Here is a 27246-nt window from a genome sequence, read left to right on the forward strand (position 1 = left end):
TTCCACCAAAAAGATTTACTGTTAAAAATACCAAAACTAATTGGAAAAGAAAGAGGGTGTGTGGCTTAAAACCCCAAGTATGTAAATCCATACTCTATCTTAATGGAAATCTTAGTGGTAGAAAAGGAATAAATAAAATAAGATGACTGACCAGATACATCTCTAAATACTGCTATGTTTTCTTGGTATTTAACTTTATTTTATTTTTTGACACAAATACTTCATGGGAAATCAATTGTTATCCCTCTGTTGTTTGTAAACTTTTATATACACAGAGGCATATATATTTCTTCTTTTATTTTAGAACTAGAAAAACAATCGTCAAGCTGAGGTGAAAATAATTATTCACCAATATGTTTTCTAGTTATTTTATTTTAGATATATGTATTTTACTCTTCTAACTCAGCAGTAAAATATTTTGCAATATATTGCTGATAGGAATCTAGCAATATATTTTCAAACTTTCTAACTTTAGCCTCAATGTCATTTATTCAATATTCTATACTTCCCTCACTAAATTCAGGTGCATTTTTTTATGTAATAGCTAATTATATAAACACTACTCAAATAATGTTATTAACTAATAAGTTAAAAAGAACATTCTAATAAATATTCCGAGAATATTGGCAAGACTGTACAAGGAATGAAATATAAAAGGTTATCAATCTTTTAAAAATGTTCCACTTCATTATGCTAATGGAGAGTCTATTTACTCTCCCGGAATGTGTTTTTAGTCATTGAAATACTTTGAATGTTTGCACATTTGGGGGGCAGGGAGGTTGTTTGTTTTTAATTGGAGAATGAGATGGTAATTTGGCTTTGGAAGAAGACAAGCAGACAAGCTGAGGGGAATGGAGTTTAAGGAACAGTATCTCATAATTTTCTGATCTGAGACAATTCTTTGGTCTGGTATGCGCGAAAAATGGATGGAATTATTCATGATGGACTTCGAGACTATTGACACTGCAAAGCCGCTGTGAGGCACAGGTAGCTGAGCTGCGAAGGGACTGCTCTGACCTGTCTCTAGGAACTAGCAGCCTCTAAGGATGGAGAGATTTGAGTAAATCCAAGGACTGCCTCTGGCAAGTAGACGCATGGCAGCACCTATGGTGGCCTGTGGCCAATGCAGACTCCAGAGCAGTGCCTTAGTAGGAATAGGGGTAGAAAAGGAAGAATAAAAGATTACTTAGGAGGCATGTGTGGAACGACCCCTTGAGAAATTGAGCAAATTACTTTCTCAGAAGCCGATCTTCTCCTTCAGCAGAAGTCCACGATTTTGTCCATAAATTCAAATGTGATTTTATTCTGTAGAAACAGGCTCTTGGGTCTTCGATGTTAAGGTTACACTTGCAAGCAAAGAAACAAAAATGAAATAATAGATAAATACTAACCAGCACAACTTAAGGTTCTATTATTTTGCTGGATGTTGTTCTATGCGCTATAACTATAGTCAGTCTTGTCACATCTGTATATGGGAAGGACCATCAAATTATGTGACCAGAGTCCACTGTAAATTTCTAGGGAAGAAATTCCAGTTATCCTTTAAATGCCTATAGTAGTAGTAACCCTAATATGCAGAAAAATTAGGAACGTAATTCAGAATCTCAAGGAGCAGTAAGTAGCCTGTGGAATCCCTCAAATAGCAGAGCTACCTAGGTTGATTACATTGATTCTAACTTGCCTTGGAAGTTGGTAATGAAATGGCTTAATCTCAAGAATGTAGGTTTCTACTTTCTTAAATTTTAGAATCAAAGAATATAGTAACTATACAAAAGGGTTTATCTTGATAGGTTCATAAAAAAAAATTTCTCCCTTAAAATGTAATAGTTTTGCAAAAAACTGAAAGTTTCTAAAAATGAACATCCCCTGTGCTGGACGATCCCACTCCTGGGTACATACCTTAGATAAACAAACATATATGCCCTCTCAAAATCCATACGTGAATGTTTAGAGTGGCTGTATTAACAATTATTCCAAACTAAAAACATTCCAGGGTCCTTCTGTAGACATGTTTTGCTTTAGCCGTACAATGGAATACTAATAATAAAAAGGAAAAAACAATTGATAAACACAACTATATAGATGAATCCCAAAGACATTATGCTAAGGAAACAAACCAGTCTCAAAAATTATATACTTTATGATTTCTTTCATGTAACTTTCTATTAAAGCTAAACTATGGTGACAAAGAATAATTTGGTGATTTCCAAAGGTTAAGATTAGAGGGAATTCGTGATGGAAAGGGCAGCAGATGAGAATTTGGGGGGAAATGGCAATGAAAATAAGCTGTATCCTGATTGTGGTTACACAATTCTATACAAGTGTTAAAGTTCATAGAATTACAGATGACAAAAGAGTCTCTTTTATTTTAAATTACTTTTATTTAAAAAAATTACCCTGATAAGATATGCCCTCAAATATTATTTATTCATATATGAACAAAGCTAAAACCAGAAAAATAAAGAATTAAGTGAAGAGTTATTTAAAACAAAAAAGTTATTTGCTATTTTCCTGGAGAGCAGAAATCTAAACATGTGAAATAAGTTAAGTGCAATTAGTTACTTTAAAAAAATTTGGCTTATATATTTAATGTAATAGCTTCCTAATTACAATTTAAAATAAGTTGTTTTAGCAATCTATTCAGACTTTTATTTTAAGTTGAAATTTTACTAATTATATACAATCTATGTTTCTAAAAACATATTTTACCATACTTAGAAACTTACTATACTTTTAATAATTACTTAAGTAATTATAGACACTGTGTTTAAGCCAAGTAATTAAATGACTTAAAATGAAAACAAATGGTGTAATTTTAATTTAAAACATTTGGCCTTAATTTCACCATGTATATTAATGATGTCAAGCATTATTCAAAGGCCACTTTAAAATGGTTTTCAAATTTCTTTCTTTTTTAAAGATTTTATTTATTTATTTGACAGAGAGAGATCACAAGTAGGCAGAGAGAGAGGGGGAAGCAGGCTCCCTGCCAAGCAGAGAGCCTGATGTGGGGCTCGATCCTAGGACCCTGAGATCATGACCTGAGCTGAAGGCAGAGGCTTAACCCACTGAGCCACACAGGAACCCCTGGTTTTCAAATTTCTTAGACTTGTAAATAGAATAATCAAAATCATAGGTTGAACAAAAGCTTAAGGAAGAGGTAGGCAATTGGAAATTTGTATATAAATTCAAAGATCAAAATAACACCTAAATAACTCACTCTTCACATAAATTTATCTTCAAGAACATCAAAGACCTGACAGACAGGTGTTATTTTCCCCATTTTTCAGATGAGGAACAAGACACAAAGAGGTTAATTTATATTTCATGTACAGAAACACTACCTAGTATTCCTGCAAAAGTGAAGTATTAAGAGCTCTTGTATAGTTCTGATTTAATTGCAAATTATAACCCAGAGGGCAATTAAGCAGCATCAGATTTCTAAAATATGTCATCATATCTGGTAATTCCTTTAGTGATCATATTACTTTATTAAAAATTTAACCTTTAAAATTTTTAACCTTCATTATACTCAAAAATTGGGAAAAAACAATGTCCTATATTAAAGAACTGTTAAAAAAGAGAATCGGTTAAATCCATGCAACATAAATGTCTCAAGAGCTATTTGATATGACACAGTAAAGCTCTGAAAATTTTCTTCTAGAAGAATATTTAAATATTGGTATAAAAATTTATTAAGTGAAGAAAGTTTAAAGTAGTCAGGATGTATGATTTTTAAGTACACTGGTTATATAACTCATGTAAGGAATGATGACATGGAGAGAAAAAAGAATTGAATCATATATACTAAAATGATTGCAGTGTATTTTCCTAAGTGGTGAGCTGATTTTTGCTTTACTCTTTTTCTAGCTTTCCTGATTGAATGACAATATATCTGAAAGAGAAAAATATATTCCATTAAAAATAGTCAGGTAGTGCTTATATGCAATATTTTGTACTGATTCATTTATTCACTGAGAGAAGAAAACACAAGCTTGTCATTGGCTTCATGATTGCTTTCTCCTGTGTAATTGTATTAACTGATTCTATTCTCATGGTCAGCATCCTCTCTCAAAGGACTTCATGGATATAATTTCATATATGGTTACTCCTTGGTAGTTTTGGAAATTGAACATATGAAGAAAATATCTTTTCCAGGTTGGTATCATATTTCTTACTTTATGTATAGATTTTTCTTCTAAGATGATAAACTCTGTGTCTTCAGAATATATTTTCGTAGATATACTCCAGATTCCAAAGACCAAACATATGGATGGATGCTTAACCTCTAAAACTCAGAAAAAAACCAAAAGCCTAAGAAAGATTCAATAACTTAGCCAAATTCCTGGCTCATACGCTACATTTTTCTTCCTGGGCAAGATACCATAACCTAAATTGGATTTCCTTCAGGCCTGAATGTCACAGACTTCCTCTAAAGGGCTGGAGGCACCCTTCTTCTACTCCTTGCTGTTTTCATTCAGTCATCCAGATTTTTGAACAGGGTCATGTGCAATGTACAAGATTAATCTTCTCCTGAAAATAGCATTTCCCAAGCAGTGGTTAATCCATGAAAGCCTCCAAATTAAAGGAAATCTTTTGACTTCAAGTAACATAAAGCACGGATTTAGGGTAGTGTGTCAGTCTCTAGTTTTGCCTTTGATATTTAGATCCCTTTCTGAGCCCACTTAGACATTTGTAGACCTCCAGGTATGAGGAATATATGACTTTGTTTTGACATCAAAGTTCAGGGGTAGCATGTAGAATGTTAATGAGCACTGTGAGTTCCAAAGGACATGATTAAGCTATAATTGGTAAGCAGGTGCAGCTCAGTGAATAATTGCAAAGAATACTCAACCTGAAAAAATAAACTAAAATAATCTCATCTGATTTTTCTTCTCTTCTTCTTTCTTTCTGGTTTTGTTTTAGATAATAGTGCACAGTTAATAACAGGAGATACTGAGTCATTGATTTTTCTGCAGAAATTGCTGGTTAAGGTAATAACCAATGACAAACAGAGCAGATTAAATATTTGTCACAAGAAACTGGATTGAAAGATTTCAAACACTAAAAAAAAAAAAAAAAAAAAAAAAAAATTTCCAGTTTGGTTGCTGTGAAGTAGAGTATGTTGCGACCCATTGTCTCCATCATACTGCTCATGAAATTCTTACCCTAACTCCTGATACCCTGATGAGCAGTCTACTGGAGTTGGTGGGTTCCCTTTCAATGTCAACCAAAGCAAATCCTAGAATCCATCTGCTGGAGTGTGGCTGCTATGAGGAGTGAAGCTCTTTGTCTGGGCAGCAGGGCTACAGGACCTTAATGGGAAAAGAATCTGATTGCCAACACCGAATTTGTTTCACAAAGACTAGCCAACATCTATTTGTAAGCAACTGAGAAAAGACTGACAGTCAGGTAATGGGATGGAATCAAGCATGGTACTGATGGGCTGTGCCATGGAGGGATCTTCCAAACAGTTAGCTAAGCTCAGTGTTGAAAGTTACACTCAATTTTAGCCATGAAAAGTATGCATTTTCATAAAATCACCTGATTGTTCACTGTCAGAACAAGTGCCCTCACCACTAAAACAATAACAAAAAATACAACAAATATTGTCCTATAGCTCTGCCTCCCATTTTAAATGGGAGAGGAACATATATAAGCTTTGTTATTTTTTAAAAATTGTATTTCACGTAAAGATCTGAGATTTTCTTATGAACCAATGTGTGTACAGTGTGTGTGTGTGTGTGTATGTATGTGTGTGTGTGTTTAAGAAACAGAGAGAGGGAGAGAGAAATTTCTTCATTGTTACACTGTTATTCGATGGTCCAAATCCACCACTTATAAAAGGAGTTTATTGAATTAAGTGGTGTGAAAGGTACTTTACACCACATTGATGACATCAATTTCCCCAATGCCTTAGTTAAAAATATGTAACAATTTACATCAGCTGAAAAAGTTTTTTTTTTTTATAATACTCCTGAAAATCAAATAAGTTATTTTTCCCTGACAAATTAAGGAAATATTTGAAAATCTCTTTACTAGAGATGTTTGGAAGAGATTTTGTCAATAATATCAAATGTCTTAAGTCTTGCTATACATACTTTCCTACAGTGCTGTAAATAATTACAGCAATTTGCTTTTGCCATCAGTGACTATGTTCCATTTCACGAAGTCCTCATCAATTTGAACCCATCAATCTTTTTTTATTACTTGATTTTTTAAAATCTCATTTTAATTCTTTTGATTAGTACTGAGCCTAATTTAATACTTACTTATTTGTATTTCTCTGGTGTATTTTTTGTTTTTTTCATTTGTTTACCACCATTGCTGACATATTTATATACTATGTATTCATGAGTTTACCTATAGGGATAAAGCTCTGTTTAACAATTGTTGATATTCATCTGGATTTCTTAGACCACTTCACTGAGGTATGATAGACATAAAATTAGTTGTACATATTCAATGAATGCAACTGAATTTCCACAGTCTAGGGCATTAACATATCTATCACCTCCAAAAGATTCCTCCCATCTTCCTTATTTATTATTATTGCTATTATTTTTTAAATAAAAACTCATCATAAGATCTACCCTCTTAGCAAATTCTTAAGTATAAAACACAATATTGCTAACTACAGGCACTATGTTGTAGGGTAGATCTCTAAGACTTATTACTCTTGTATAACCAAAACTTTGCACCCTTTGAATAATACCTTCCCATTTCCTCCTCCCGCACCCTCTGGCAACCACCATTCTCTGCTCTTCCAGACCTTTCTTCTTTTAGCGTGTTTTGATTTTTTTTCACTTAAAAAACAGTTATTTCAAGATAGTTTCTTTTAGAATGTTTATGAATTTCTTTTTATCCTCTAGTGTTTCATGGATTCTTATATATTTTCTGATTCGAAAAAAAAAATATGATTTAAAAATAGGAAAACATAAAGAAGAAAATAAAAATTATCCATAACATTGAATTTATATGTTTTGCTTTACAATGCACATTAAATACACATTAAATGCACATCACAACACTCAAACAACTGTTTTCTAATTTGAAAGTTAGTTATCCCTCCTACACTGTTGGTGGGAATGCAAGCTGGTGCAGCCACTCTGGAAAACAGCATGGAGGTTCCTCAAAATGTTGAAAATAGAACTGCCCTATGACCCAGCAATTGCACTATTGGGTATTTACCCTAAAGATACAAACGTAGTGATCCAAAGGGGCACATGCACCCGAATGTTTATAGCAGCAATGTCCACAATAGCCAAACTATGGAAAGAACCTAGATGTCCATCAACAGATGAATGGATCAAGAAGATGTGGTATATATACACAATGGAATACTATGCAGCCATCAAAAGAAATGAAATCTTGCCATTTGCGACAACATGGATGGAACTAGAGCGTATCATGCTTAGCGAAATAAGTCAAGCAGAGAAAGACAACTATCATATGATCTCCCTGATATGAGGAAGTGGTGATGCAACATGGGGGCTTAAGTGGGTACGAGAAGAATAAATGAAACAAGATGGGATTGGGAGCGAGACAAACCATAAGTGACTCTTAATCTCACAAAACAAACTGAGGGTTGCTGGGGGGAGGGGGTTTGGGAGAAGGGGGTGGGATTATGGACATTGGGGAGGGTATGTGCTTTGGTGAGTGCTGTGAAGTGTGTAAACCTGGTGATTCACAGACCTGTACCCCTGGGGATAAAAATATATGTTTATAAAAAATAAAAAATTAATTAAAAAGAAAAAAGAAAGTTATCAAGTGATTTGATTCAAATTAATGTGGCCAGCTACTCTGATTGATTTTGAATTACCATATGATCCTGTAATGCCACTACTGGGTATTTACCTAAAAACCAAAACAAACAAACAAAAAAACAACACAAAAATACTATCAGTATTTCTGATAGAAATAACTATGAGTAATTTGGTTATTAATACTTCTTTTCAGAATATGATAAATACAGAAGTGCCTGGGTGGCTCAGTCAGTTAAGCCTTCAGCTGCCTTCAGCTCAGTTCATTATATCAGAGTCCTGGGAAAAACTCCCAAATTGGATTTCATGTTCAGTGGAGAGTCTGTTTCTCCTTCTCCTCTGTGAACTCTCTTGCTCTCACTCTCTCTCAAATAAATAAATAAAATCTTTAAAAAAAAAAGAATATGATAAATGCATTCTGCAGAAAACTGGTGTTAGTGTATGTGCATATGTGGTCATGTGTGCACTTTAAATGGTATGTATTTATCATGATGTATTTATCTTTTTTACTATGGCCCTTTTGGTTACTTTTTACTTTAATTATTATACAAATTCAGAGAAAATTATTTGCATATGTAAATTTCTGTATTACCCTTGAATATTTCTTCATGTTAATTTTCCAGAACTGAAATAATCAGGGCAAGGAATTTTCTCTTTTTTTGAAACTGAAAATTTCACAGAACTGCTATTTAAGAGTTTATGTCTTCAAATTTCCTTAGATCTGGTGAAGCTATTGATTTGCAGATTTAAGTCTTAAGCTCTGGATAATTTTCCCCTATTACATTACATTTGGTGCATCTTTTTTTATTCTGTTCTAATACTCAAAAATATTATGCATGTATGTACATATATGTAAACATGTGTATCATAGATATACACCCATACATAATATGGATACTCTTTACATGACATTTTTGCTGTCATTAATTAATCTCTTTGGTTTTTTTCTTAGGAATTCTCCCCACCACTATGTAGATGCTTTATTATCAATTTTCTTCTTATCCATACCACTTCTAATTATTGATTCACATTTCAAATTGCAATCATTATTTGGCCTATTTCTGCTCCTGGATATTTTAAGTGCATTTTGATATATGATATAAACCAAAGGGCAGTAAGTTGAAGAGGGATATGAAATGTTCATGGACATCTTAGAAAGCAGTTGTTTTAGTGTTGTGATGTGCATTTAATGTGCACTGTTATGCAAAAAAAAAATATATATATAAATCAAACACAGTACTTGGCCACATTATTTTAAAAGTTCTTTATCATGTGATTTGATCCTCTCAAATTTCCAATAAGTGGCAAAGATTGAGGCTTATGTCTATGTAGCAATAACAAAACAGAAGCCCAAAGACTTTAGTGATGTTTTTCAATTATGACTGAATATAAGGTCAAAGATTTGGTTATTTCTGCTGGACTCATTATAGCATGTACTAATATGGGAGAAAACAGAATGAGCATAATTGTTACATTTTTCATGGGCTTTATTTCTCATGGGCAAATCAGCTCATGCCAGGCTATATAACATGGTGCCACATATTTATTTTCAATATAAAAGCAAAAGCAAATTGTTGACGTAGTTGTCAAAGTACTCATTTGTTTATGTATGTAGCTACAGCTTTTGAAGATCGTTATGGGTAATAAAATGGGATTCTTGGTTTTCAATTTGTTACTAAAAATATCATGCCAGCTCCTAAAGTCTAGATGCCTATAGCTAGTTGATTCCTTTATGAAATAAGTTTAACATTTATGATTACGGTTGCACTTCAAACTCTGCACCGTTGTCTCATAACTCCAAGCTCAGAGATGTATTTTTTTAAATACAGGCAGCAAAACAAGACCTGGCTGCTGGTTGAAAGCCAGCCCTTGGTATTTGTGGTTCACCTACAGTTATTTTTGGTTAACTTATTACATATACCTTCATAAATACCCACTTACTATACAAGCTTAATTATATCATTTTTGTCAAATACTATACTCATAGTACCTTTAAAAAATTAATTTTAAAGGATTTGTTCTCTTGGAGGTATGGAGGATTTTTTTTCTCTGATATTGTAGTATTTTTGATGTTTGTTTTCTTTAAATCCACTTAAACCATTGAAAAGCACTTAATTTCAATCAAACTTTGTACTTCACTGGAATATTATTATTCCAAATATTATTTCAGTAAAAATGCATTATTTATTCATTCCTTCATTTAATAGATATGAATGTAGATATTCATATCAATATAGATATGTGCATATATAAAGATTATATATAGGTCACACCTAAAATATGCCAGGCACTGTTAGGAAATTCCAGGTAAATATGATTGTATAAAGCGTCTTCTCAGTGTATCAAGCTTCTCTTCATACTACAGGTCAAACTTATTTTTAACTTAATAATAATTTATATGTAAACCAATACTCTGTCAACCAAAACTGAAGATGCAGAAGGACCTTCTGATATTCATACAAAGACCTAAGAGTATATATACATGTGACTCTGCCTTTGTTGTAAATACAAAAATCTATAAATTTGGTGTCTGCTTTGGGTCATTGAGCTGAATGGAATGAAAAATTTTAGGCAAACTGAGAAAAAATGTGTTCTAATAGCTGATGTTGCTTAGATGAATTCAGAAGTAATTTCATTAGAGTTGCCCAAATAAAGCTTCATAAAGCTGAAAACTTGCCATGGCAAAGCATGTACAACACTAGAATGCTATTTGTCGGCTAACACTGACTGATAACTAATGAATAGTCCATTTACAAAATGCTTTATGAAAAAACCTGTTAATTTCATTTAGTATATCTCTTTACCACATCACAAAGGTGTTAACTGGAACTAGAAAGATTTTTTTCTTCAAATATGTGAATAAAATTGAAAGTTATTAAGGCCAGACAGTGGTGTGACAAAATAACACTTCAATTATCATCAGAAATGAAGGATGGTTTTACATAGTCTTTGCAATTCTATTTATTTGGGAAATTAAAAAGAAAGAATTAAAGCAAGTAACTTCCACAGTTTTTTTTTTAATTCGTCAAACCATTAATTAATATTAGGGTACTTAATTACTTGTATCACTGTACCACACATTTCGGTCATTGCCTTGAGGCGACTTATAAATAAAAGTGTGTATTAGAATATACTAACATTAAAATACCTGATCAGCAAATAGCAGTTGTTCAAAATTTGTTAAAGTCTACCTAGTTTTGTGTTGAACTGAATGATGTGAAAATATTCTGATTTTCTTTTCCTCACTTCTATTGTTTTGAATTGTGCCATTAATTTAGTTTAGAAAATTACCCTTTCAATTTTTTATTGAGCAACTCTTCTCATAGTTGGAATTGATTTCTCTACTTTTATTTATCTATCTTATTCTTATACTCATTTTAGTTTGATTTGCATGATGATTGTTGTGGACATATATGCCTTCTTCCACACATTTGTATATTCCTTTAAAAAATATGGGGGCGCCTGGGTGGCTCAGTGGGTTGAGCCGCTGCCTTCGGCTCAGGTCATGATCTCAGGGTCCTGGGATCGAGTCCCGCATCGGGCTCTCTGCTCAGCAGGGAGCCTGCTTCCTTCTCTCTCTCTCTGCCTGCCTCTCAGTGTACTTGTGATTTCTCTCTGTCAAATAAATAAATAAAATCTTTAAAAAAAAAATAAATAAAAATAAAAAAATAAATAAAATAAAAAAATAAATAAATAAAAAATATGATTCATTCTTTCTAGCTACCCAGATTCAAATATACCGCTTTATGTATAGAAGACATCCTAGCCTTGTTAAAAGTCCTTTTTGACTTTATTAAAGCAAATGGGTAAATACATCACATGTCATCAATTAATACTTATTAAACACAGTGAATAATTTCAAAACATTTAGGCAGAGAGAAACTAAATTCCTGACACTTAGTTTAATCCATCTGTTCATAACTTTTTCATGAAATTTCTATGATCTTAGTACAGGCAATAATCTAACAGCTAAACATAAATGATAATAAACACCACACAGATTCTTTATTACAAGATTTCATTTGCTCAGAATTCTATGGTTCTTCATTTCCTGACCCTTGACATCAATAGATAAAAAAAGGATTTCCAAGAATTGAGATTTATTTTACTAAAAATCAAGCTGTTAGCAAATGCTTAAAATGTTACTCATTGATATGTAGGTTTAAATTCCTATTTGCCTACCATGCTATTTAGTTTTTTATAAACTTAGAGCAATATGTATAAGAAACAAACTTCATGGAAATGTAGCAGCCTTTTTAACCTTACTAATCAAGGTAATGCTATATTAAAAATAACCATAGAGAATCTGCTATACAAAATAGATCAGAAATTGGGTATATATTTTCTATGACCTATATTGTGAAAATATTATTCATTCATTCTTTTATTTACATGTTTTTTCAAAAATATTAATTAAATGGCTGTAACACATAAGACAATATACATTCTTGCTAAACACCCCTATCTGTTGTTTCATCAAAATATCTGAAGTAAATCAGAAGTTTTATTTGTCTAATTGGTTTATTTCTCTACATAGCTGGAATAGAAATGGCCCCATTAAACTCAGTATAAAAGTAATCATTCAAAGTAAATGTACTTGAACTAAAAAAAAAAACAAAAACAAAAGCAAAACAAAAAAAAACATAAAATATTTGGCTGTGATTATGAATAGATATGAATGATCTCTAAAAGATTCACATAACCCTAAAAAAAATGTGAAATGCTTTTTTATAGGATGTTTTTATTTTACCTATATATTTTGTTAATTCACTGAAAAAGTGTGTAGTAAGCATCTTTTATATGCCAGCACTGCATTACGTACTGGAGCTACAACAGCAAGCAAGATGAAGACCATCAATGATTTCATGGCAAATTCAGCCTAATGAAGGAGTTTTCCTTCATCATGGAAATATACAATTAATTGTATAATCTTTTACGTTTTATATAAGGTAGTATAGAGGGTCTTAGAAATATATCATACAGGGGCAGAACTCAATGACTAACTGGAGATCGGAGAGAAAAAGTTCATGGATTAGACTTTGGATCTCGGCTGCATAAACAGCTGGGAACATTCACAAATACAGGAACCTTAAAAGACTATTACATTGCATAACTTCATAAGAAATCATTCACAGGTTTGCAAAAAGATCATCAACTTTGGTTTTATACATGCTGGTTTGATTTTCATTTAAAACATCTAAGAAAGTTTGACAAGTAGGCAATTAGATATACACATTGTAAACCACAGTAACAGATAATCCATACTGTCCCTACTCACATCAATAAAAGTAATACAGAATACTTGAATAAAACAATTTGACAAGTTTAATTATTTCACCCAAATCGATTGTTTAAACTATCCTATTTTATTCATAGTTAATTAATGTATTTGTTGGGTTAGTGGGGTGGGTTAGGGCAAATGCTATAATTCCAGACCAAATCAATTACTATATTGCTTTTATGATAGGGAGAAAGTTCAAGGAACATTCTATCCTCACCATTTTTCATTTCACAATTTTTATACAGACAGTTCTGAAAGTAAAGTGCTGATACACTATTTCCAGTTCATTCAAAAGCAGGAAACAACAAAAATATTGCAAGGTGGGGGTACACACATTTATGAGGTTCTGGTTTATTTTGCTGACTCCAAATTTTAGGTGTTTCAGATTGGAAGTAATATGTTTTTATCCAAGTAATCTACAACTGAAGTATAAACTTCAATACCTGGATCCCAGAGAAATGGAACTAACTCAAAATATCAAATAGACAATCTCCAGTGAACTGGGTCATGACCTCCAAGTTCCTTCCCTCCGTGCACGGTGCTCTTGTCCTAAGCTGCCAGAAGTGTTGATTTCTAAGGGTTTAAAAATTCAATCCACCTCCAGAAATTTCAGAGGAATCTGGGAGAAAATCACTTCACCCAATATTACTCCCTTTCCAAAGCAGACCTACATTAAATTACTGATTTACCTGGAGGTAGAAGGGCCTGACCCTGCTTTCTTGAATGGAAATAGTTCTGAGGAGCTGTGGCAGCTGTAAAGTTCCCATAGAATTGGATGGTACAGCTTTATCACAACTCAACATTCTTGCTCTGCCCAGTCCTATCCCTCTCATCCCTTTGAGGTGTGATTCATAGAAGTACCTTCCATGAATAATCCCTGATGCAAATCTCTGCCTTAGGGTTTGGTTCCTGAGGGCCCCAACCTACACAATGTGCATTCCAAAATACATTCTTTGCCTGTAGCCATGCCAAAAATATGAATGGTCTCAAAATTTTCCAAATCTCATTAAAATCTCACTATCTGCAGTTTACTCATTTGAAATATCTTTATTAGGGAGGAAATCACTTATAGTGCTTCCTGTTCAGTCATTCTCTTAGAACAGTTTCAGTGGCCAACATCATCAGTATCATCTAGAGACATTTAAAGTGCAAAGACTCAGGCCCCACCCATCTTCACTGAATCAGAATCTCTAGAAAGGAGACCCAGGAATCTGTGTGATCATCTCTCCAGATGACTTTTACACATGTGTAAGTTTAAAAAAACATTGCAAATATCAGATATGGATGGAAGAAAAGACGGATGATAGGGTTGCATAATTATACTCCAAAATAAATTATATTTCCATTAAATTTATTAAACTGATATGAGCTTTTAGTCCCAGACCACTTCTCACTGTACCTGCCCTTTCTTTGCATTCCTAATTCCCTCATCTTCAATTACTAAATAACTAATTTCTCTCTTCAGTTCTCTTAGACATCTCCACCTAAATGTCCTATATGTGCTTGAACTTGATATGTGCCCAACTTAACATATTTTCCTCCTTAAACCTACTTCTTGTATCCCTCAGAGTGTGTGGAACCAGCATCCATTTGACTAAGCCAGAGACCTGAGATTTCTTTCTCCCACAATTCTATCTTTTCCCTCACTCTTACTCACTATCTGCAGTTTATCACTGAGTAGCATCAGTTAGGGTTTCTCTGGTTCCCAACACAGAAACCAACTCCTGCAAGTACAACAATATTTAAAGAAGAGTTCTGGAGTAGGGAGTACTTAAAAATAAAAGCTCAAAAAATAAGCAAATAAAGGCAGATGAGCAATATCAATATTAGAGACAAATATTAGTTGGTACTCTCCCCATGTTTTAAAAATAAAATATGTAGTTATAAGATAATAGAAGTAGCTAGATTAAAAAAGAAGTAGTGAGATTCCTACTCTGATTTGAAGCTGCATACATTAGATTCTCTTAGTTCCTTCAGACAAAATCTAATAGTTTAACTTTTCTACTTTTCTATCAAACCACTTTCATCTTTCTGATAAAGGTCCTCAAGAGTCTTTTAACAAGCCTATTATTAAAGAGTACAAAACTGGTCACTACTGGGCAACTACTTTCCATTTTACAAATCACTTTCACATGTCATTTGTTATTTGATACTAACAAAAATCATGTGCTAGATTTTATTTTAATTAACAGATGAGAATGCATGTATGAGAATTTATATATTGAGGCCAGGTGGTTTGTTCAAGATCAAGCTTCTAAGTGATAAAATAAGAGTAAGATGGAGGCCATCAGAATTCACATCCTATCCATTGTTAAAAGGAGTTCAGACATTAGCTTTGGAAAGATCTATCATCTATCGCCATTTATCTATGGTGATTTCTCCTTGATGTTACTAGAATCACCTCAGTGTGTAATCTCCTTAAACTAAGAGAACACAACACAAATTAAGGTCTCAGTATATTCTCCATAAAGACTACTTCCATGTTGCCTAGCTTACTACTCCATAAATCAATATGTAAATATGTGTGATGATATGGTCTTACACTCAAGGAAGAACTAAAGGGGGAATTGAAGTATCTGGAAATCTGGAATTACTTTCCTACTGATGTCTAGTTTATTGTATCTGATGTTTGGAAAAATTTTAGAAAATCTAAATAATCTTTATTAATTTGTAACATATTCTACACTATTTATTGAATGTCTACTCTATGCCAGTCATTTTGGTGGGTAATGTGTAAGAAGAGATGAGAGCAATAAAATCCCTACTCTCCTGGAGAATATTACCTAATAAAGTGGAGACTTCATGACAAGTAAACAAATCCATAATAAAGTAATCACAAAATGCACAGTGTATGAAGGAAATAATTGTGAAAACTGGGGTGCTAAAATTCAGGATAATGGAAGGCAAAGGGACTGCTCAACTGGAACATCATTGCTATTAATACTACCTTTAGTGTTCATAATACTACTAGTACTAGGTATTCAAGCTGCAAGCTTCTATTTTCTTAACGTATTAAAACACTTGCAGCTATGAACCTATTCAATAAAAAAGGATTATGTGTGCCATACAGTGTTGCAAAGATCCTTCAGGATTCTCAGTTGAAAATTTAAGTGTTCTCATTTTTGTTTATGATTATTTAGATTGATACATCTCTCAATTAAAACAAAATATTTCAATAGCACTTCTATCCAATAACATATTAACAAAGTGATTGCCTTGACCTTAATTTATTTACTTTAGGTGAATACTGAAAGGTTTTGCCACAAGGAAGATTTCTGGTCACCTTTTAATTTTCCTGTAAATTGGAATGGGGATTGCTACCGATGTTGAATGCAGCGGGTGATTCTACACCTTTCAAAGCAGGCAGACGGTAGCAGCAGATGGGACATATTTATAATCCCAAACATCCCCACTGAGCAGTCATTTAAACATCTGGGTTTGAGAAAGGGTCACTACTGCTGGAATAAGTTCAAATATGCTATAACCTGCTTCACCTATCCCATCATGTATACAATGATGGTTAGAAATTCTCAAAACCAACAGGCTGTTCCAATTCTCTCTTCGGTTTCTTCTCCATTCTGGTTTGTTTGTTTGTTTGTTTGTTTGTTTTTCTGAAGCAGATTTAGTGGGGCGGGGTGGGGCTGGGGGATGAGATTGTACATTTAGTGTATCCAAAAAAGAACTGGCTAGCCTTATGGACACTTAGTATATGCCAGACATTGTGATAATCACTTACATCCATTATAACATTTAATCTACTAAACTTCCCCTTGAGGTAAACACTATCATTATCTCATTCCCTAAATTCTTCAGAGTAGAAAAGGATGAAAAAGGATTCAATAACCTTTCAATAAGATGAGTCCAACTTTCCTCTGGGCTCTGCTTCTCCTCCACTAGGACATTGTAACAATTTTCAAGTAACTTAATCAGCATTACCACTAGGGCAGTGAAAGCACCATGGAAGGAAATTTCCTACCTAGAAATGGCCCCTCTCTATCATGATGAAAATAGTTTGCTGAGATATTGAGTGAAAGGTATTTATAAAGATTATCATTCTAGACTCTAAAGGTAATTATCACTTTAATTTTCTGCCATTTCTCTCCCAATGCCACCAGAAGTCCAGCAGCATTTACAGAGGGGAGCATTAATGGTTCACCTTTCAGTGTTGTAAGAAGGCTAAGAATTTGACTCATGCTATTAAATAAAACGAAAGCAAAATAAAATTCTCAGGAATGTATAAACTTCTTAAAATATTAGGTACTATATTAGAGCTAGCTGTATCTCTTCACTTATGCTGTATGCTATATCATTCACACACACACACACACATATGAATGATTTGGGTGAAAGTTACTATAGCAGAGAAATAAAGGAGACAAATAAATGAATTTATTATTGCAGTTACAATAAAAACTAATTTGAATCCTATCTACTTCATAAAATATCACAGATTAAGCCAGAAACTAGGTGGTTACATGAGATGATGGCTAAGCCGTAAAGGGACAGAAAGATCCCTTCAGACACCCCAGTCCTAACCACTCTTTCCCACAATTAATTCTTTGTTATGCCAGTGTCAGCTGAGAAGCATCCTTCTCTCACCTTCTTGAGCTGCTTGTCACATGACTTCTTTAACTCCCCATGCTAACTTTTATTAACAGGAACTCAATGCAGTTTGTTGTAAAATACAATTTTGCCAAGAGTTGAATTGGACTTCTCTTCTATTATCAAAGGGCTTTTTGCTTTCTGTAATATATTTTCTTACAACCATTCATCTGATTTTTCTCAGTTGAGTTCTGTTTTCACTCACATGGACTACAGAGATCTTAACAATTTTCTCAAAATTGGTCTAATATAACAATTGAACAATAAATTTAAGCAACCATAGTTTGCACCTCTGAGCAGTCTGCTATGTTATGTGCTGCCATGGTACAATGATGAAAATTGAACACAGTCTCTTGAGAAATATAGACACACAGAGATATTGGAAAGTATAATATAACGTATTTTTAAAATACAGGCTATCTTAACACCTTCTGCAGTGTAGAACTTCTGAGGTGAAATTAATTCCAAGGTTTGCAAGAGAGATAGAGGCCTCAAAAGACATTTTAGGGAATAGGGATAATCTTTAAATGCTATCTAATGGAAAATAAATCTTTCCCAAGATGTGAATGACAAGAAGAGCTCTGCAGGAGAGAAAACAGAAGTGAGTTTAAAAAAAAAAAAAATGGTGGAGGGAAAAAAATAGGACTCTGTGAGACCGATGCAAGTATAAACAGCTCCTCAAAATACTTTAATACTGTAAAAACCCTTGGACATTAACAAAAATAAATCAGTAAAGAGTGGAAAATTATAACTGTAAATATTTCAAATACAAGAATCATTCACTTTATTTTTTTTATGGACTCTCAGTTGTAACTAAAGGATATATATAGGTTATCAATGTCTTACTTGAATGCTTTCTCTGATTGTGATTTTATTTTAAAATCAATTTCAAGAGATTTGGGAGGAGACCAATTCCTTTGTGAAATATGTGAGGGTTAAGTTTGACTTCCAGTTTTATTACTCTATTATATAAATCTATAAAATGGATTATGTCATCACATAGACAATTTTATGCCTAAAGGTCTTATAATACTGAGCAAATGATGCATTTTCAGTGTACACCATACTTATTGTTCAAAGTCATATTTTTGTCACTCTTAAAAATTAACTTTGATTTCACCATCACCTCACTTTAAGATTTGACAATGACCTGGAATTAGTGCTCAATCACATGTCTCTACCCTCTGCTATTCTTTCCCAAGGAAAGAATCATGTACCATGTTGATTTTTTTAAATGGCTGGTAACATTACTTATTACAATTCCCTCTGAGATACATGAAAGGGAAGGAGTGAGAGAGTTACTCAAATCAAGCTTGAACAAAAACTCAGCAAGCTAATTCTGCCCCTTCAGGTCAAATATTGTTGCCTTGTTTAGATAATTGCTCAAGCAATGTGGATTATCTTATAATACTCTAACTTTTCTCTCAAACAATGTAATTATCCCATCAGGAAGCTTAAAACAATGCACTATACACAACTTTAGCTATAAATTAATTGCACATGGATTGGTTCATTTGGGGATGATCCAAGTTTTTCTCTTACTAGGGCTTGGCTTTTCTTGTTCTATGTTCTCCTCATATAAACTCATGTCTATAATCTCTTATCTGAAATTTGGAAATCCACCAACTTCCAAAAGCCACAATCAACATAATTTGGAACACATTGGGGTCCTCTACTCTTGGAGCAAACATAGGAATATATTCATTCTTCAATTGAAGCCTTATTATTTATAACTTGAGAGTCCTCTTCATCTCAGCATCTTGAGTTGATGAATCCATATTCTCTTGGATAATAATAGCTGTCTATTTTTGAACTCACTAGGAGATAGGAATTGTTTTCATCCATTTTTCTGGATGAGAAGACAGAGTCTTGAGAAATCCAATAATAGGACCAGAGTAAAACAACTAAAAATCGAGGAAGGCAAAATTTAAACCTGAGCAGCTTGACTCCAGAGGGATCCATTCTCACCAATTATCCAACCTTCACTCCATCCTTCTAACTCTTGAAGGCAACTTAGAGAAAGAATATTATCTCAACTTTTACTCTAGGAAAAGGTTTTTAAGACTATTTTATTGGGGTGCCTGGGTGGCTCAGTGGGTTAGGTCTCTGCCTTCAGCTCAGGTCATGATCTCAGGGTCCTGGGATGCAGCCCCGCTTTGGGTTCTCTGCTCAGTGGGAGGCCTGCTTCCCCCTCTCTCTCTTTGCCTGCCTCTGCCTACTTGTGATCTCTCTCTCTCTGTCAAGTAAATAAATAACATTTTTTTAAAAGACTATTTTATTGACAGTTTCTTAAAATATATCTACCTGATTATGAAAAGATGTTGAGACTATCCTGGGTAAGACCCACTGGGAACATCTCAATGACACACTTAGCAAAGACTTATACAAACAATATTCCATAGGATGTATTTCCCTCCCCTCAGTTATTAACACTCCCTTCTTATTTATTTCTTTACAACGCTGAAGTATTTTCAGACATAAATCTTTCCCATTGGGGACTAACTAACTAAACAATATTTTAATCATGTTTCTTTGGTGATTTCGGTTGGATAAATGTCATACCTGGCATATCAACATCTTTCATGTCAATAGTTATTAACTGACTTTTGCAGTTTGCCCTCTAATTCATTGAGCTTCATGTAATTATCATGCCGTGTTCTCAAAAGACCACCTTCATTTCTCTCAAGAGCTATTCTTTTAATGAATGCGTAGAATGGTTCTTTGATTAAAGAACATACCTAAAACTTCCACATAGAAATATAATTTCAATTGTTCCATTGTTTCATAAATGTCTAAGCAATATAAAAAAGGACCAATTTTTAGTATTTGAACAAACAAAGTTTATGAGAGAAAATACTGTAGCCTAAACATGAGGCCACTTGACAAGTGGGACTCAGAGTTGAAAACGATTTTGCCATAACTTCACCAGATACTGATTCATAGATATTTATAGACATGTACAGAGTCAGAAAAACTTATTAATGCTTACTTTTTTGGCTGAATATAATTTAATCTGGGTGCTAAGGGCCCAATGGGAAAACATAGTGGGATGGATCAACTCTACACTTCAACATCAAAGTGAGTGCTAAGGCTGTATTTTTTGGTGACATTTGGGCCTTGAGCAATAATTTGGGTCCACCTGGATCTGATTAGCTCAAAGTAAACTAATGTAGAATACACTTTAATGTACTGTTTGCCCCCACCCCTAATCACCTGGATCTCCCCCTCTACCCTTAAGGAAAATAGCTGTTCATATTCAGTCCAGTTAAACAGCATTCTACGTTTGTTCCTCTGGGAATTCTGTATAACATTGGCTAACACACTTGCTAGTTATGCCATTGTAAGCAGCTCATTTAAACTCTCTATACCTCAATCTCCATGTCGGTAGAATAGGGATAATAGTAATTATTCACAATGGTTGTGCTAGAAATAAATTAGAACACTGCTTAAGATAGATTAACCCTGTGGTAAACGTTGACTATTTTAATTGTGCTAGAAATGGAAGATTTAATAGTGAGGAAAATAACAACAACAACAACAAAATGATTCCTGCTTCTAAAGAATAAAATATTTTAACAAGACATAATACTATCATGGAGCTAATAAGCCAAAGATGAGTTATGGCCTATGAACGATTGCTAGATCTAAGAAAAGGAAACTTAAAAAGTTGAGGCCAACATTGGAGACTGATCTTACCTCAGGGCATCTGTCATTTCTAGAAGAGATATTTGAGGGGCTGAGAAAATACACATTGTTTTTGACAACCCCGTGGCATTATGTGTATAAAGTTTAGAATGTAGAACCCTGGATTTGGAGGCTCTGATAAACCTCCCCTTTATTGGATTAGAATTCTAAACAATTGCACTTTAAGAGTTAGGATTCCAGAAGATTATACTCTGAGAGTAAGAGTAAACTAACAATAGATAAAATTGCAACAAATGAATACTAACTTTAAAGTTGTTTCAAAAAAAATTACTAATAATTCTTAGCCTTAAAATAATTTTTCTTTATAAGATTAAAAACAGAGTAACAAAGAAAAGAAGAACAAAAAGTCATGTATCAGAAAAGAAGGTGGGATGCAGCACCTGTGTAGTTCAGTTCCTTAAGCTTCAGGCTCTTGGTTTCCATTCAGGTCCTAATCTCAGGATCCTGGGATGGAGCCCTGCATAGGACTCCATACTCAAAGGGGAGTCTGCTTGTCTCCCTCTGCTCCTAACTCCCCAGCAACTCTCTCTCTAAAATAAATAAATAAATAGATAGATAGATAGATAGATAAATAAATGTAGGGATAATTACCCACATTAGAAAAAGAGATTAAATAGGTATCTTTATTAAAGATATAAAAGGAGAAAATAGTTAATATTTTATCCAGGAACTGAAATCTTAAAAAAAAATAAATCTAGACCTGAAACGTAAGATAAAGAAATGGACGAAATAGAAGGATTATTTTAAAAACCTATATGACCTACCTAAAGATAAACTTACTGATTGAAAAGAAAGTTCATGAGACAATATCTATAATGAAGTGTGAAGACACAAACTTTGGAAAATATAGAGAGCAAGTGAAAGATACAACTGATTCAGAGGGAAAAAAATCTAATATCTAACACATACATAAATGTCCTTGTGTATATTAACTGATATCTTAAATGTATATATCAACATGAATTTGATGCTTTGTTTTTATTGTGGAATGCAAAATCTGAAGAGAATGTGATCACTGCTGGGAAAGATAATTTAGGACTTCAAAGGTTTGTCTTTAGGATATGAGATTAGTTCTTAGGTGAATTTTTCATAATTAATTTAGTGCATTTATGTCTCAATCTCCCACTAATAATTTTTAACAGAGTAGCATATATATATATATAAAATATAGGAATCCATAAGTTAAATATATCTTATGGATTCCTGTATTATAAGCTAGATATGACTTATACCCACAAAAGTATGTGCTTTCATTTGTCAGTACAATAGATCTTCCAGCCATCTTAGTATTTGTAACCATACAATAACAACAGTAACTGATTCAAGAATTCCTGAAAATTGGTTATATAAAATTAGTTATATAAATGTTGGAGACTGTGACCATCATAGCCTTTTGGGCACATGTTAATTTATTAATATTTATTTCATAAAGCATTGTGCAAAAGTCTTCCTAATTTTTGAGATACAGTGAGCATAAAATATAGTATCACAGTTTCCTTTGATTTTGAACTCCTATGTCTATCAATATAATTTAAAATTTATTTATCTCAATTCCAAATGTATAGTCAAATACATATCAAAAAAATGACTGCATATTTTCTATGACTTAAAGATAAATTTTTAGACTGGCCTTTGGGATGTTTCATAATAAAGATCTCAGTTTTTAGGACAGAGAAGAATACCTGGGTCGGTGTGAACAGGGAAGGTAACAGAATTTAACTGTTAGGACATGCGTCAATACTCGAGTAGGACTCAAGATCTGCACCATTAAACACGTGGCATATGGCAAAGATGTTGGTGGTATTCTGCAACATTTGCAAGAGACATGGTCTCTTCTTGTGGTTCCCTCCTTTATATATTCACTCTATGGTTTTCATTACACCTCACTCATATAGTGTTTCTAATTGGGCAACTAGGCACAGTTTCTAGCTCTTCCAAAAGTAGGCCTTGGCCATTTCTTTCTCTAAAATGACTGAATGTGTGTGAGTGTGTGCGTGTGAAAATTGTAATTTACCATTACTCGTGCATCTGGAGATTGGCTAATTCAGGTTAGCTTTGGCTGGGCTCAATTTAAGATACAAGTTGAGTCTGGGTCTATTCTAAATGTTTCTTCTCTTCCTGTTTTGTTTGTTTAATTCCAATATAGTTATCATACAGTGTAATATTATTTTTGGGTTTACAATATAGTGATTCAGTAATTCCATACATCAATATTCATCAAGGTAAGTGTAGTCTTTTTTTTTTTTTTAAAGATTTTATTTATTTATTTGACAGACAGAGATCACAAGTATGCAGAGAAGCAGGCAGAGAGAGAGGAAGGGAAGCAGGCCCCCTGCTGAGCAGAGAGCCCAATGTGGGACTCGATCCCAGGACCCTGAGATCATGACCTGAGCCGAAGGCAGCGGCTTAACCCACTGAGCCACCCAGGCGCCCAAGGTAAGTGTAGTCTTAATCCCCTAACATGATATATATATTTTTTTACCTTTGTTCCTCATTCTTCTCTCCTAAACCACTTTCTTTCTCTTTCTTCCATCAAATACTGATAGAACTTTTCCAACTCAATTATTTCCTTTTTCTGTAGCCTTCTTTTATTAATCCTATCTTTTATAATGTTGTTTTATCCAGATCCTCTGCAACCCATACAATCCATGTGCTTAACTTCACTGTCATCATTTACTCTTTACTAGGGAGAAGCTTATGCTTGCATGTATGTATCTGTCCAATCCAGATGGTAAACATCTAAATGGTAGAAACCATATCTTATTTCTTGACTTCATATTTGGTTGACACATAAAAGGTAAACAATATATTCTAATTTATATCCTGATGATAGGAAACAGTAAGAAATGCAAATAAAACTGAGAAGCTTTTTTAGTGTCTTTTGCCATGATATTATAACATAGATTTTTATTTTTTTATTTTAAATTTTTTTAATTTATGTATTAGAAATTTTAAAATAACTCTGTGTATTAAAATCTCTATGTTCTTCCCAGTTACTATAATGCAATGTACAGTTTTGATCAATTTATTTGTATTATATTATATACACATATTATATATAATATGTATTACATAAAACATTATATATTGCTTTATATTTCTCTGTGTATATATATACATATGTATACATTAAATGCCTACACAGATATATACACATACATATAATTGCATATAAAACCCTATAAATTATACAGATATAATTTTAAAATAATTCAATTAGTAAGTCAAAACCAGTGAGATAGAAACTTTGAATGCCAGGATATTTCAGTTAATATAATATTTTCTGTTTCATACAGTTTGCCCTTTATCAGATATTTGTTGGAAAGAAATGGAATATAATATTCAAAGAATGTCCAAGGGTCCATTTTCCTAGATTACCTTTAATTCAGCTTCTATCATTTTCCAAAATCTTGTGTAATATTTAGAACTGGCATACTCTATCAAATAATTAGATTCATCCTATCAATACAATAGGTGGGAGTATCAGAAATAATATAATCACAGAGGGAAACACAATTTTATACTTAAACCTGAATTTAAGAACCATGATGTTCTACAGTTAAACTAAAACACCAGGAGCCTAGAGCATTTTCATTAATCATGTTTTACTTTATTTTGTTTCTGCCCTGGCTATTATACTAGTTCTCAAAAAGAAGCACTCTATTTTGGTTTTGTTTTTGTCTTCAAATTCTCTTGGGTATCAAAGATACAATAAAATGCATTCAAATTGTTCATAAAGTGGATGAATTCAACACAGTGCTTTATTATTTTGCATTCTCAAAACAATTTAATGTTCTGTAAAGATTTAAAATAGCATTGTTATCTATCTGAAACTAATTAACTGTAGTTGTTTTTAAAATTTTTCTTCTTCCCCTGCAAGTTTCTTTATTTGCTACCCTAATGTGAGATCCAAGATAACACAAGCCTATGATTCTCTTCTTAGTTCTTTCTAAGTAAGACAATTCCTCTGAACTTCATTTCTTGTCTGTTCATGGCTTACAATATTAATAACTCTTTTATTATTTTTTTCTTGCCAAAGTTAGCTTCTCTTAATTTAGTGCTTGATAAGAGTCTGACAGGCACTGTGCTAAGCTTTTTTACTTATATTTCTTCATTCATTCTTAACATTCTCATCCTCAACTTATTGATGAAGGAGATACAGTAAAGAGGACAATTTGTCCAAAGACATCAAGCCAAAAGGGCCTAATTGAAATTCAAGTTTAGATACATCTTACTTGAAAGCCCAGGTCAGGTTCTTAGTCACTATATTTCTACTCCACATTATGTGTTTTATTAAAGATAAATCCTGGAAGCAACAGCAGAGAGCTTAGCCTCTCAAAATATACAGGATGTCATTAATGATGGGAGCTATTCTTTCACGGAAAAAGCAGAACTGCTTACTCAGAATTAGTGGAAAGCCTCAAATTGAGGTATTGAGACAAATCCAGTAGATGGTAATATACAAAAGATATTTCTTCTGTGAAAATTGTATTGATATGCTAATATTGACAAGATAGCAAAGTAAATTCTCTCTCAACTTTATTGAGTCACACTGGGCAAATAACAATAGGCAAAGATCAAAACAAAACAATGAAAGGGGAAAATGAAATTTAAAAATCAAAAACGTGGGGCGCCTGGGTGGCTCAGTGGGTTAAGCCGCTGCCTTCGGCTCAGGTCATGATCTCGGGGTCCTGGGATCGAGTCCCGCATCGGGCTCTCTGCTCAGCAGGAGCCTGCTTCCTCCTCTCTCTCTCTCTGCCTGCCTCTCTGCCTACTCGTGGTCTCTCTCTGTCAAATAAATAAATAAAATCTTAAAAAAAAAAAAAAAAAAAAATAAAAAAAATAAAAATAAAAATAAAAAACTTTTCCTTTTTTGGCAGAGCCTGATTTTCACTTTTTTTTTTTTTTTTTCTGGAGGAAAACTGGACATCGCATTGCACTGTGGCCCCAAAGAGTTTATAAGGGGAAATGCCTGTAATATTAACTCAAACATTTCAACTAATAGGCTAAAAGAGGGGCGGGAATTTGTGGAGAGAGGAATAAATCCCTCAGTCATAAAGTTATGTGATGCCAATTAAAATGCACTCCCAGGTTGCAAAGCAGCTGCCAAACTGCAGAATGTTTTCAGAAAATAATTCTGGAGAGGGTCTAGGTGTCACAAGGGCTTTTAACATTCATCCTCAGAATATTTCATCCACAAATATAACTCCATGCAAAAGCAAAGAGAGTTTGCCAAGCACAGAATTTCATTTAGCACCCTGGTAGTTCACTTAATTAGAATAAACCCAGACTTCCTTAAGACTCTTTTGTAAGCCTAAACCTCATCACCACAAACTGACTTTTTAATTATGTGGTTCTTAAGAGCCTTTGGGCATGTAATAGGACAGACTGTAAATATAGCCATTAACACACACTCACACACACACACACACACACACACACTTTTAGATAGTCTAGCAATGGATACAAATGATGTTCATATTACTCTTCTGTAATATGAATTCAGGAAAGGCAAATATTAACCTTTACAAGCTCAATTTCCTACCTGCAAAATAAGATGATAATAGTTGCTGCTTCGCAGCTACTATTTTGTTTTCAAAATTAGATAATTTTTACAAAGTGTGTAGTATAGCACTCGTGTGATTAAATTTAAGCAAACAAAATTTAACTTAGCATTAGTGAAAAGAATGACAAAAGGAAGTCAAAAGTCCTGAATTAGAGTCCTTTCATGGTCATTAGCTAGATGCATGAATTTAGAAAAATCTCATTGTAATAGTTGCCCTCAGTGTCCTTATATGTCCACTAGAATACATTCAGGATGTGAGTCCTTAATTTTATTACAATCTAGCTTGACTGAATCTCTTAAGAATTCTGAGCAGCTAATATAACTAAAGT

At 33.3% G+C, this 27246-nt stretch overlaps 1 long non-coding RNA gene across 1 annotated transcript; it reads right to left on the minus strand.

Moving 5' to 3' along the window:
* Nucleotides 1–1237: 1237 nt before the first annotated feature.
* On the minus strand, nucleotides 1238–21425 carry LOC101681187. The gene is made up of 3 exons (XR_198489.2): nucleotides 21343–21425; nucleotides 1900–2037; nucleotides 1238–1346 (listed from the first exon to the last, which is right to left on the minus strand). It is a non-coding gene; the product is annotated as an uncharacterized LOC101681187 (long non-coding RNA).
* Nucleotides 21426–27246: the final 5821 nt, after the last annotated feature.

The sequence above is a fragment of the Mustela putorius genome, unplaced genomic scaffold (assembly GCF_011764305.1).
Source record: "Mustela putorius furo isolate JIRA1106 unplaced genomic scaffold, ASM1176430v1.1 tig00000129_pilon_pilon_pilon, whole genome shotgun sequence".
In the NCBI taxonomy this organism is placed as follows: domain Eukaryota; kingdom Metazoa; phylum Chordata; class Mammalia; order Carnivora; family Mustelidae; genus Mustela; species Mustela putorius.